The 12592-nt window shown below is 35.0% G+C and overlaps 1 long non-coding RNA gene across 5 annotated transcripts in view; it reads right to left on the bottom strand.

Annotated features, from left to right (window-relative positions):
• LOC132144720 (uncharacterized) overlaps positions 1–12592 on the bottom strand; it is a 52878-nt gene that overhangs the window by 34429 nt on the left and 5857 nt on the right. For 2 of the 5 annotated variants that reach the window (XR_009434389.1, XR_009434393.1), the window contains one exon: positions 6659–7177. The exons of 2 other annotated variants lie outside the window; for them this stretch is intronic. This is a non-coding gene — a long non-coding RNA (uncharacterized LOC132144720). Of the gene's footprint in view, positions 1–2695; positions 2768–6658; positions 7178–12592 lie in introns of those variants that run through there. One more of the 5 variants, XR_009434391.1, reaches the window with a different exon arrangement.

Raw genomic sequence — 12592 nt, 5'->3', positions numbered from 1 at the left:
TTACACTTATGTCCTTGTTATTAAAACGCAAAAGAGAATTTGATTTTTCAATACTTTGAACTCTTATTAACCTTAACTCTAATTTGGACAGAGATCAGTGTTTTATATGAATCCAAAATTATGTTAATCTTTGCTTGCAGCATTAATAATTAGCCACGTCTGTTCATCTAAAGATGAACTCATTACTATGAACTGAGAGGGCACATCATAGAAGAGAGCTCTGTCGACTGCTGTGAGTGCTTACAGACCATGGCAATACAGATGACGCTCATTGTCATCCTAAACGCAATAAACACAAGGCGTTCTTTGATGATAATACAACTCAACTATGAGCTTCATTATTGCTTAGAGCAAGTCAGGTCATGGGCCGCTGCTCTTGCACATGCAAATGCCAGATGCTCTTGTGGAGAAAGTCCCTCTAAAATCAGTTTTGAGACACATTTTACCAGCATGCTGTTCCCCTCTCTTCACCTCTGCTGTCTGATGGATCTGATCTGAACAGCGCAGTCCATTAAATGTCGCTCCCACCTCCCACTCCGTTGTAAAACCAGTGAGTTACAAGAACTCTGAGCCAATGAAGATGAGCCAGTACAAATGAGTATTCTGGAAGAAGAGGTCTTTAATTTTTTTCTGTTTTCTTTTTTTCTCATGCTTTTCTTTATGTTGAGCTCCCTGTTTTCTGAGCACAAAGCAGATGGATGGAAGCTGAGTGCCCACTCGTATGATAAATGAAATTCACATCACTCGGCTCCAGTGAGCTGAGAAGAGGACACTATGTTGAAATGTTTGGACAAATGAAGGCATAGCACTGCAAAAAGGAAATGTAACATTTTTTCCTTTTGTCTTTTCCTTTCTTTTTATATTCCTTTTGTCCATTTCAGACAGTACTGGCAGGTCTATGCAGGGACCCACAAAGGTCTTTGGCATTGAAGCTGCTTCGAAATTGTAGTGTGTCAGGTGACAAGCTACTCACAATTCAACAGAAGTCAAGCTACTCTTTTGAAACTTTACTAAAGATATTTTGAGGCTATTTATGGAGAAATATCTAGTAATACACAACCACTCAAAAAGCTTAGGGTCAGTAGGATGTAAAGATGCATTAAATTGATCAAAAGTGACATATGTATCGCTATTTTTGCAGAAATATAAAAAAGCTAAATATTAACTGTTTTTAGTCCTGGTTCTTAAGAACCATATCAGCATATAATTTTTTTTTCTGAGGGATCATGTGACACTGAAATGTGAAGTAATGACCGCTGAAGAATCTGATTTGCATCACAGGAATAAAATATTTTTTTAAAATATATTACAATACAAAACTGCGGTATTTACTTCATACAGTAATTTACTGTATTTGTAAAAAAAATAATGCAGATTGGTGAGCATGCTTCATTTTACTTCAAAAACATAAAAAAAATCTTAAAAACCCCAAAACTTTGAATAGTAGTTTAGAAAATGAATCCAAAATTATATCATTAATTTGTGACATCATTAAACAGGTACTCTTAGTTATCAAACACAACTAATAAAATAAGAAATCTCACTATAACTTCCTACTCCCAGTGATTAGATGACTCTTTTCCTGCAAAGACACCATTGATACAGAAGATATCTATATGCAAATACCCCATTCATCTGATCCAGAGAGGTCAACTAGAATTCATTGAATGGTCAACATTTTAGAGACCAATAGGAATATCCACTAATGAGAAATAACTCAGAAACAGTCAAAAAAGGAAACAAAAATGGTCAGAACAACTAAATTAATGAAAAAGGTTTAAATAAAAAAAAATAGAACAGGGGTACAAGGATGAATCAAATCAATCAGTGAATCATTTATAAATCATTTGATTCAGATAAACTGTTCAGTTCACCGAAAGGAAACAGAATTCCTAAAGCTACATAAAAGAAAGTGTTTTTGATAATTGCCTCAGCTTGCTTGGGTGTAAAGCTGCAGGTGCAATCCAATGTGACATAAAAAAAACGGTGTATAGTCACAGTAAACCACTACCGCTAACAAACGCTTGTTAAAAAAAATAGCTGGAAAAGCTACACTGCTATGTAACCAGCAGACTGTCACACATGCACAGAAAGATACAGCAGCATCACTACTTTAAGTTAGTTACCAATACTAGAATTACTGTGATGGTACCAGATCTATAATAATGGACATATACCTTTCACTTGTATATGCGCTGCACTGGTGTAGGCACTGAAGAGTCAGCCACGTTTACAGGTTCCATAAAGCAGCTGGGTGCTAGTATTGTTAATGTGAAATACAGATCCACAACCAGCATGGCATTAACATGGCTTATGGGACACAAGTAAAACAGAAAGCAGCACTAGTCTAGTGTACACTCAGCCTGCCATTTATAAATAAATAAATAGAGGCATGAATAAATAATAGAAATTATAATAATGGTAATAATAAAAAGCCAGTGTGCATTCTCGCAAAAGCCAAGTAAGATGCAGAGGTGGTTGACATGTTGTGATAATTCAGTCCCCAGGTGCCAGGCCATGTGTGTGTGAAGTTATGTTGCACCCACTGTGAACATAACAGAGGAAGGAGTGCAGAGGAAACTCGATGTCATTATATGAGGATTTTGAGACTGTAAGGTATGGTGAGGCTAGGCACCCGTGAATATGAAATGTGCTTCTCATCTGAAAGGCTGGCATGACTATATTCTATCCGTACCTCAGGAGACTTCCCAGCTCATCCGCAGTTTGGATCCAGCATAGCCATCCAGAATATTTTTTCTGTACACTGCTGGAAGTAGATAACATGCTTTTATTGTAAATAACTCACTGTGTCCATTTTAAAGGATTAGTTTAGGGATAAAATGAAATTTAGCTATTATTTATGCTACCATTCCAAAGTTTAGGGTCGGTAAGGTTCACTGAAGGCTGCATTCATTTGTGAAATATCATTAAAACTTTAAATACCGTTTCTATTTTAATATATTTTGAAATGTAATTTATTCCTGTGTCGTGACTCCAGTGTGTTACACGGTCCTTCAGAAATCAGTCTAATATGCTGAAGTGGTGCTAGAGAAACATTTTTATTACCATATTATTATCTCATTATTACCAAAACTTTCGAATAGAACTGTATGTGTCCTAATTTTATTCAAAACCAACTTCCTTCCAAATAAATGAGGACTGAAGTTTTTTTAAGACCCGAACGCACCATAAAAATATAATAAAAGTGGCCCATGACTCATGCTATATTAACACTTCTAAAGCCATATAACAGAAATATTAGCATCCAATTTGTGAAGAAATCATTCAAGATGGATCTTTTCAAAGAATCTGCTGCTTTAGTTATTAACAAAAATGTTTCAGTGATCCATTCAGGAGTCCGACTGATCCAGCTGGAAGGATTCAATTAGTATTTTGAGTGAGTAAAGAAGATTATTGGTAAACAACTTCTAGTTCACTCTCACTATGGCTCCTGACACAAATCTACTGTATTGTTTCAGATATCCTATAAACTACTTTTATGGTGCTTTTGGATACTTTATGAAGCGCTTGAAATGTCAAACTCCATGTAGACTCAATTCATGCAAAAAAGAGACAAGCTTCACAAAAGAAATGAACCCACATCTGTAATGAAATGGAGGACAGAATGATCATTTTTGGGCCAACTATTAAATTATAAATGAGGCCATGATAACTCCGATACAATTAATGCTAAAAAGGCATTATTGTCCATAATCAAAATTCTCTCCTCACACTAGCTTTTGTTGCCAAAGCCTTATGGTGATAGATTACACTCTTAAAGCAATATCTCAGCCCAAGGCGATCCCAGTAATAGTAAATCTCATACAAACTCTACGACATCCATTTTATAACATTACGCATTTATAAACATTGTGTTAAAATAGTTTACATTCCTCACATTACAAACTTCTCTTTAAGTGGTTGGTTTATAGTATCGCAAAGCCTAGTCATTTTCCAGCGTGTTTCTGAAGCTCCCTAAGCCACATAAAAAGACATATGGTTTCTCAAATGTCAAAAAACTCAATTAGTCACTTTATTGCATGGTCATTTATATGTAAAGCAGATAATTAAAACTACAGCTCCAGAACAACACTGCTACAAAACGGCAATTAATAATGCAAAACAACGGGAAACAATGGAGATCAGTCAGGATCCTCACGCGATTTAGTTCATGTTCGGAGGCAATGCAGCTCTGCGTGAAACACATCAAAGGCACTGAACATTAAACAAAGCTAAATTTACCGCATGCTTGGCCCTGCATTTACTAAACATGGCAATAACATTCAACAGTCAGATGTTGACTGCAAACATATTGCTCTTCTCTTTCATACAGCGCGCAAAATATAACAGTGATGTAAATATCTTTGAATTTGAGTTCAGAAGATCGTCCAAATATCTTTGACGGAATCTAGTTTGTAAAACTAATACAATAAAAATAAAAAAGAAATCCTTCAGTGATTCAAAACATGGTTCTAGCAATCATATGGGTTTGATTATGATGATACTGTAAAGGCTTGGAAAACCAGGTCTGGACCACAAGGAAAGTATTCTGAAATTGTGACTTCAATTTGTGGTTTCATTATAGAAAACGGAGACACTTCCTCAACTGCCCTAATGTGCTTTTCTCTAAGTGCACTAGAAAATCATTAGTGACCTTAGAATACTTCCCTGCCTCTCGGTTTGTTTTTCAGCCGGTCATAAAACACAGAGAAACAAACATCATACAAGTATTTTTATTCCAGCGTACGATATTTAGATCGTATAATCATAGGCTGGTCACAACCAGAGAGACCTCTGTACACTGAAAGCAATGATTTAGAGACATCGGGTTCTGGATCATCCATCAAAGACAGCTGATCCAATGTTATCGCCAAAGCTGATACTTATGAAATGCAGCACATCTTGACCTGACAGACTGATTGGAGCTGAGAAAAGACTGAATTTAAATGCTATATTACACCATGACTTATAACAATAATAATAAAATGACATGTTCAATCATGACTATGAAGAAAATGTCAAGCCCTGGTTTAAAATGGTAGCTTAGAAGATACTCAGAACTGAAAATGAATTTCAGAGAAAAACCGAAAGGAAGTAAAAGTGCATTACACACCTGAATTGAGTGCTAAAGAGGAACATGACCTAAAAAAGTAAATAGAATCCAATCAAGTTGAGTTTATAAAGTCAAGCTCCTTTAAGTAGCAAAATAGAAAAATGCTTTAAAGTGACAATATTATTATATTATAAATTATATTAATTATTATAAATATTATATTATATTATAATTATATACACAATTATATTATATTATAAATATCAAATGTAATCACTTCTATATTTTCTTGTCAAAAACAATGTTTTTGAATGATAAATGGCATAGCGACATCAACAAACTACTTATAATTAATAAACAGAAAATATAGTATTATAGTATTCCAATTTATATAATTCATACACACAAACAAGCCAAATGAACCAATTCACAAGAATGAATCAATGTTTCCAATGCTACACACTGTATGAACATTAACACTTTGAGTTGTTCTTCCCCAGTGATTAAATAATAAATGTTCTGGTCTACATAAATAAGTTGGATTTGACAACAAGCATGTTGGATTAAAACTAGATATAATCTACAACAGCTGTGCAAGTGTCAATTAATTTGAAGCAGGCCTACCTTTCTACAACAAAACCCTTGGCTGGAATGAATGACGCTGTGGCCTTGACGTCACCAATCTTTCAAGCATTGAGTCTGTCCTTCCTGAAGCTAATTCTCAGTGTATACCTATAAAAAGTCTGCTTATTTGTGCAGATGGCTGTTTTTTACAGGAGCGTAATGTGTAAGAGAACACAGTGTTGATTCAGAATGTCTGCCAGGGCAAGTGCTCTGGTAACACAGCCGTCCTGCACCTGCCTCCCAAACACTTTAACAGGCAATTATCCCACCAAGCAGGACCTATCAAACCACCGGCCAACTCCACACAGAGAAGTACATGTACAGACTGACAGACAGAGGGAGAGGCTTTAAAACTTTACTCAAAAAGTAATTTAATAATTGCTTTACTTTTTATTTTTTAAATAAATACATATGAGATTTATATATATATATATATATATATATATATATATTAGTCAAACCAAAATTTATTCAGACACCTTCAATATTTCTCACATTATCAGTTTATTCGCTATGGTTTCGAAAATGGTAATAACATATAACAAGAACTCAGAGTTAAACTGCGTCAGAACAAATTCATCTTGGTAATGTCAGATGACTTTGAAAGAAAGGTACGGTGCTGTATGTAATGGATTACAATCAACCAAAAATTCAGTAGTTAAATTTAAGTACACAATTAGACAATACCAATTTATGTCAACCAATTGCCAAGTAATTCTTCATTTTTTTCAGTCTGTGGTGTAAAAATGCCGCATTAGCAATTAAAGAAAAAACACTTGGTCAAAACATGGTCAGGTCAAAGTGTCTGAATAATTTTGGTCCCCAATTTTTATCAATTTTACTGGTAGTCCACTGTATGAAGAATATTTGGATATAATGTGTCACAGTTCACTTTATTTTGCTATCCTCCATTACATAAATGAACTAGAGCCCTGCACCCACTAGTAAAAAAATATCAAAAATGATATCTGGTGTTACACTGCACTTTACATGAACATGACCTGAGGAGAATAGCTTAACTCATTTTGTTAACTGTTAATCACTTGTTAGCCACAAAACAAATGACGGCTTTCAAGAAGACAACAGGGAGCAACTTTTAACATATAAACAAATCACCATCTAAGATCAGGCACTTCCCGAGAAAGATAAGCTGATTAAAATGATTAAAGGTTAAAGGAGGATCTGTCTCCTGGAAGTAATTAAAAGAGAGAGAGAGAGAGAGAGAGAGAGAAAGAGAGACCAAGAGTCACTACAGGACAGTTTCTTTCTTTTCTTCTTCTTCTTTTTCTTCAATGCAAATCAAAAACATATTCATTAGCATTACAAAACCAACATGCAAATATCCACCACTTGAAACGCTATGACTAAATATGTACAAGAACATGAACAGAGGAGCCATCTGGATCCACATTTCTCTTTCCTGGGAGTTTTTTTTTTTTTTTTTTTCAATCTGGAAACCATTCTCTGTTGCCTTTCCTTTTACGCCTGGCTGCTTGAAAGCTGTGGAGAGTCAGATTAAGCCACTAGTTAAGGATGACATCCAACGATAAGCCAAGTTCTCAATGCATTTACATTCTCTTTAGGTTCAAACAGCACCGACACTAAATAACACCTCTTACAGTGCAAAAATTGAACATAGGAAATGAGGGTCTGTCTGGAGAAAAGCAAATCTCTCAACAGGGAAAAGACAGAGGGAGTGCACATGTAAAAATATGCAGTTTTTATCTTTCCTAATACAAACTTGTTTGTAACATTAGAGCACAGAATTCTGTAAGAACAAATATACAATTGTTAGGTTTTGCAATGAAGTGTGCAAGTGATCAAGATCATCTGATTAGTAGCACTTTAATTTATTTTTATGTTATCTTTGAACCTAACCCTAACCATCACTCCTAAAAATGAAGGTTTTCCTTACGAGAACCATTTTGGGCTTCACAGGTTCCTGTAAGTTGCTATAAGCTTCTTTGGAGACTAAAAGTTCTTCATAGATTCTGTGTTCATTGAAACCTTCTTGTTAGCTGGCTGATGCTTCAAAAGTGAGTGTATAACTGATTGTAAGCTAGAGAGAGCACAGAGAAAATTAAATAGGAGTACAAACAAGATTAATTTCTGTGTTGAACTACATTAATCACAATGAATAAACAGAATGAGGATAATATACTAGACATGTGTAACATTAACAGAATGAATATACTAACCAAAAGCGAGAACGAGAAATGTTATATCATGTCCACTATATTATATATTTACAAAGAAATGGCATAATTACAAAAACAGTGTCTTTCTGTATCAGAAAGTATATACTTATTAGAGAAATATGGATTCATGTACACACATTTGAAGAAATGGTTATTCACCCAAGTATTTGGACAGTTGACATGTAACACGAGACATAAGAGAATCATTTAAGATCACATTTTATGTTAATAACACACACACACACACACACACACACACAAACACACACATAAATATAAATATAAATATAAATATAAATATAAATATAAATATAAATATATATATATATATATATATATATATATATATATATATACTGTATATATATATACACATACATACATACACACATACAGACATAGAGAGGAAGAGAGAGAAAGCAATACTTATTTAGCAAGTGTTTTAAAAAAAAATGTAGTGGCATTTTTATTAATTAGTTAATTTAAACAGTTCTGCAGTGTGTCCGATGAATTTTTAAAATATAAATAAATGTTCTGTGCACTTGCTAAATTAAGTTGGGACTAAAAACTATTCAATAAAAAAAAAACACAAAAACTTGTTTTAAATAAAGTATTGAAAGATCCTTAAAGTATTTCATGCCAGTATGATAAACGTCTACATGATCTGAATCACATGGCCATCTGAACGCTAACAGAAGATATGGTTTAAATCATATAATGGAGTCTCATCAGATGAGGAGTCTGTGCCCAAATTAGGTGTCGTCCGTGCATGAGAGAAAGAAGAATGCGTTACATCACAGACGGTGACAACGTGGGCACGGCTGGTGGAGTCTGGCTGCTGTGAGTCTCCAGAGAGAGATTTACTCTGTGTCTGGCACGAGCACACCAGAACTGGATGATCTGCCTTTCCCATAAACGTCTCCTCCCACCCGCTCTCCCTCCCAGTGCCGGACAGCGGGGGTGTCAGCGATGGCACGCATCTCATCAGTCACGCTGAGCTCGGTCTGCCAAGATTGCGCCCGATGGAGATGCAACCTTTTTTCTCTTCCTCCACCCTAACACCCTTTCCTTTTTGCTTTCTTCCCTCATCCAACCAGCTTCGCTTTTTTAATGTTGATGTGTTCCCATACTGTCTATTGTCTGCCAGGTCACGTGTGATAGCAAGAGGGAGAGTGAAAGAAATAGAGAAGGAAAAAGGATATGTTATACCCAGTCTGTTAAGTTCATCTTTCTTCATTCTCATTTTGGAGCAGCAGACGGCCAAAAATCGCACTCAGCTACTTTTGGCTTCCTTTTAACCCTGGCCAACTGGGCTGGGCCTACAGGCATCAGAGGAATCAGATGGAGTGGAAAGCCGTCGCTCAGTCCCTAATTTGTTTACGTGCACATTTTACTCATACAAGGGCTAAAAACACCAGGGCTCGGACTTTACCACAGACGGCCTGTAGTTTTCAACAGCCGCGGTTACTTGTGCTGTAAACACACACACACAAAGAGATAGCAAACCACTAGGCACTGTCTGCCAGAAACACACTGTCAGGGAGCTCGAGAGACTTCAACAGTATTATATGACACATATAGATGCCTGATGCATTTACGGTGGTCTCAAAATAATCTATACACAATGTAAAAATTTAGAAACATCACTGCATTTTATATAAACTCAAAAAAAATAAATTTATATCAGAATTAAGTTAACAGAAAAAACCATGTATCTATTGCTTTATAATTGCAAATTTAAAAAAACTTCTTTTTGCTTAATGTTAACAAAATATTTTGCTTGGAAACTTTCTTTTTACATTGTTGCAATAAAAGTAAATGCTGTTCTTTTGAACTTTTTGAATCCTGAAACAAATGTATCATGGTTTTTAACATTGATAACAATATAGGGAATGCATATAGAGCACCAAATCATTATTAGAACCCTTTCTGAAAGATCATGTGACACTGAAAATTCAGCTATTCCATCATAGGCATACATTTATTTTAAATTGTAATAATATTTCACCGTATTGCTGTTTTACTGCATTATTTATAACACATATGCAGCATCGGTGTGCATTAGAGACGTGTTTAAAAACATTTTTAAAAAATATATATTTTTAAATCAATATAAATATGGAACCCGTTTTATCCCAGAGTTAAAAAATGAAATAAAAAAAAAAAAAATTAAATGCTAAACAGTTACAATCTCAACCACTGTGCGATATAAAGTCACAGTTATGATAAATAATTTGGAATTGTAAACTATGACATCTCAGTTGAAATATACAGTTAAGTAGCAACTAAAATGAATTACCTTTTACTTTTTAATTAGGGACTATTTTTCAATCATCCATATTGCCTTATGTCAAAAAAATTTCTGAGAGAAACAAAAACAAATCATATCATGAACACAACCAAAAGATTGCATCATTTATGATGTAATGACTTCTTGTCTCTTCTAATTCATGGCTCATCTGCATCTGAGCTAACAAACATAGTAACTTACGCAGACGTTTGAATCATCTTCTCTGCATTCCTATGCACCCATGGGGACTGTCGTGGGGGAGTGTGCTTTTTGTAATGTCTTAGACTTACAAAAACAGTTCCAAAAGACTGGCCGTGCATCACAGTGCCCATGGGCATCACTCTAAACCGCTTCCAGCTATTGAATGCACCCTAAGAGCTAAAAGCTAATAGTGATCAAATGAAAAGGAAATAGAAATAGTCCCTCAAGGACTGTCAGCTAAGGAAGAACAAATGCTGTTCTCCAGTCAAGGACGTTAATGTGATGTATGTAAAGGTAGAAGTTAATCTGAGAGCATAAGGAACATTTCAACAACGGTACAGCCTTGTACTGCTGTATTTTAACAGGTTTGTGTGTATGAAATACTGTTTGAGAGCATGATAGAAAGAAGTTGGAAGATAAACGTTTTCTTCAGATTCTTCAGATTATTTTAGGCAAGTATAGTTAATTATTATTAGCAAAACTTAAATTTATGATGAAATTAAAGTAAAAATAATGATTTAGTATGTTACACAATATATATGTATATGCAAATCCAGCAATATTATGCAGCTGCAGTAATCACAGCTATTTTAACATGCAAGCACAACTACGCAAGAAACTAGTAATTATTATTATTATAACTATTGTTTTTGTATGCAGTTAAACAGTAAAAAAGCTGAAGTGCAATATGTATTACACACCCCTTGTCTCCTGTAGCTATATGTGCTGTTTATTCTGTGATGCAACATTCCTGTGAGGTAAAATGCTTTGCTTTGTCTTTAAAACAGCAGTCTACTATTTTCGCAAATCCGTTACAGCAAACAATAATTGTGCATTACTAAACATCCTAAATCCTTGTTTCTACGACAGCATGATTCAATTTTGCAAGCACATTACTCCATAATTTCTTTCTTTCTTTTTTTTTTCAAGTGATCCACTCAACTCCACACATGTTTCTTCAATTTGATTATTTCAAACAATAAATAATAAGCACAGGAAGACCAAAAATGGCAAGTCCACATGGCAAATGATGAAGCAATTATATTTGTTAGCAGATATCCTCACGATACGTGCCTCTTCTCTACAAACAAGGCTCAATCACAAAGACAAAATGATTGGATAAAGACATCTCAAGAAGATCTATAACTAAACAATCTTCAAAACTTACTTAAAAACAACAAAATCAAAAAATAAAAATAAAACTATATTAAAATATTATACAATTTAAATTAGATCTAAAAACTAAAATAAAATCTTTTTTTAATATGCTCAACAACACAAGGAAAAAAATGCTTTTAAAATAGTTTTTCCTTGCTTTCCTCAACCCATCAAAACAGACGTGCATGGGTCTCATTTTTGAGCTGCGATCCAACCACTGTACTAAATCCCTAAGCGCGGTAAAGCAATGACATCACCCCTCTTCCTGTGCAAATGACCAGCACTTCCTTTAATGGGCCAGATCTCTTATATCGAAATGCGTGACAGTTGTTATGATCCGATGGGTGAGCTGAGCCACTGTAATAGCTTGGCTCCTCATGTGATCCCACATGACAGTGAAGATGGGAAAATTCCCTCAGGGCTCCCCTCTCTCATGTGGATTTTGGGTGTAATCTCTTCATCTGGATGTGTCAGTGATGTACAGTAAGACATGTCGTGAAAGCCCTGAACACTGCAGACTTGGAAAAAATAAAAAAGGTACATTTCAAAAAGCTTTGTGTGGATAAATCCAGAGATGATGGGTTCTACTCGCCAATTGAAAGGTATTTTCCCCGTTGATACCATTTCTCTCATGTGCACACATACTCTGAGATGAAACGGCAAGTAAAGCTCCGAATGAAATAGTCTTGTCTGTATCTTTGACATGGTAAGTTATTTAGTGACACATCTTACCGTACCCAGCACAAACACAGAAAAACGTGCTTTTAAATCTCTCCTCTTGACATCTAGAAAAGGAGAGAGGCTTTGCCTCTGAACTGAAGGAAAAGATTCTATTTTGGTTCTTCCAAAAAGGGGAGTTTGCAAAACAGAGACAGTAAGATACTGTGTGCAATAAAAACCCAGAGGAATTTTGGTCAAACATTGTTCCATTCTGTTTAATTATCCACAAAATGACAATGCCACTGGCTAATTTAGTTTCATTTGCTACAAAATCTGATTAATTCTAAATTCCAGCGAATTAAACACTCCTTAGAGGCAGAGTTTTCTATAAAAAGTCCCTCTGTAAAG

The sequence above is a fragment of the Carassius carassius genome, chromosome 8 (genome assembly GCF_963082965.1).
Source record: "Carassius carassius chromosome 8, fCarCar2.1, whole genome shotgun sequence".
Classification (NCBI taxonomy): Eukaryota; Metazoa; Chordata; class Actinopteri; order Cypriniformes; family Cyprinidae; genus Carassius; species Carassius carassius.
This window is presented reverse-complemented; position numbering and strand designations above follow the sequence as displayed.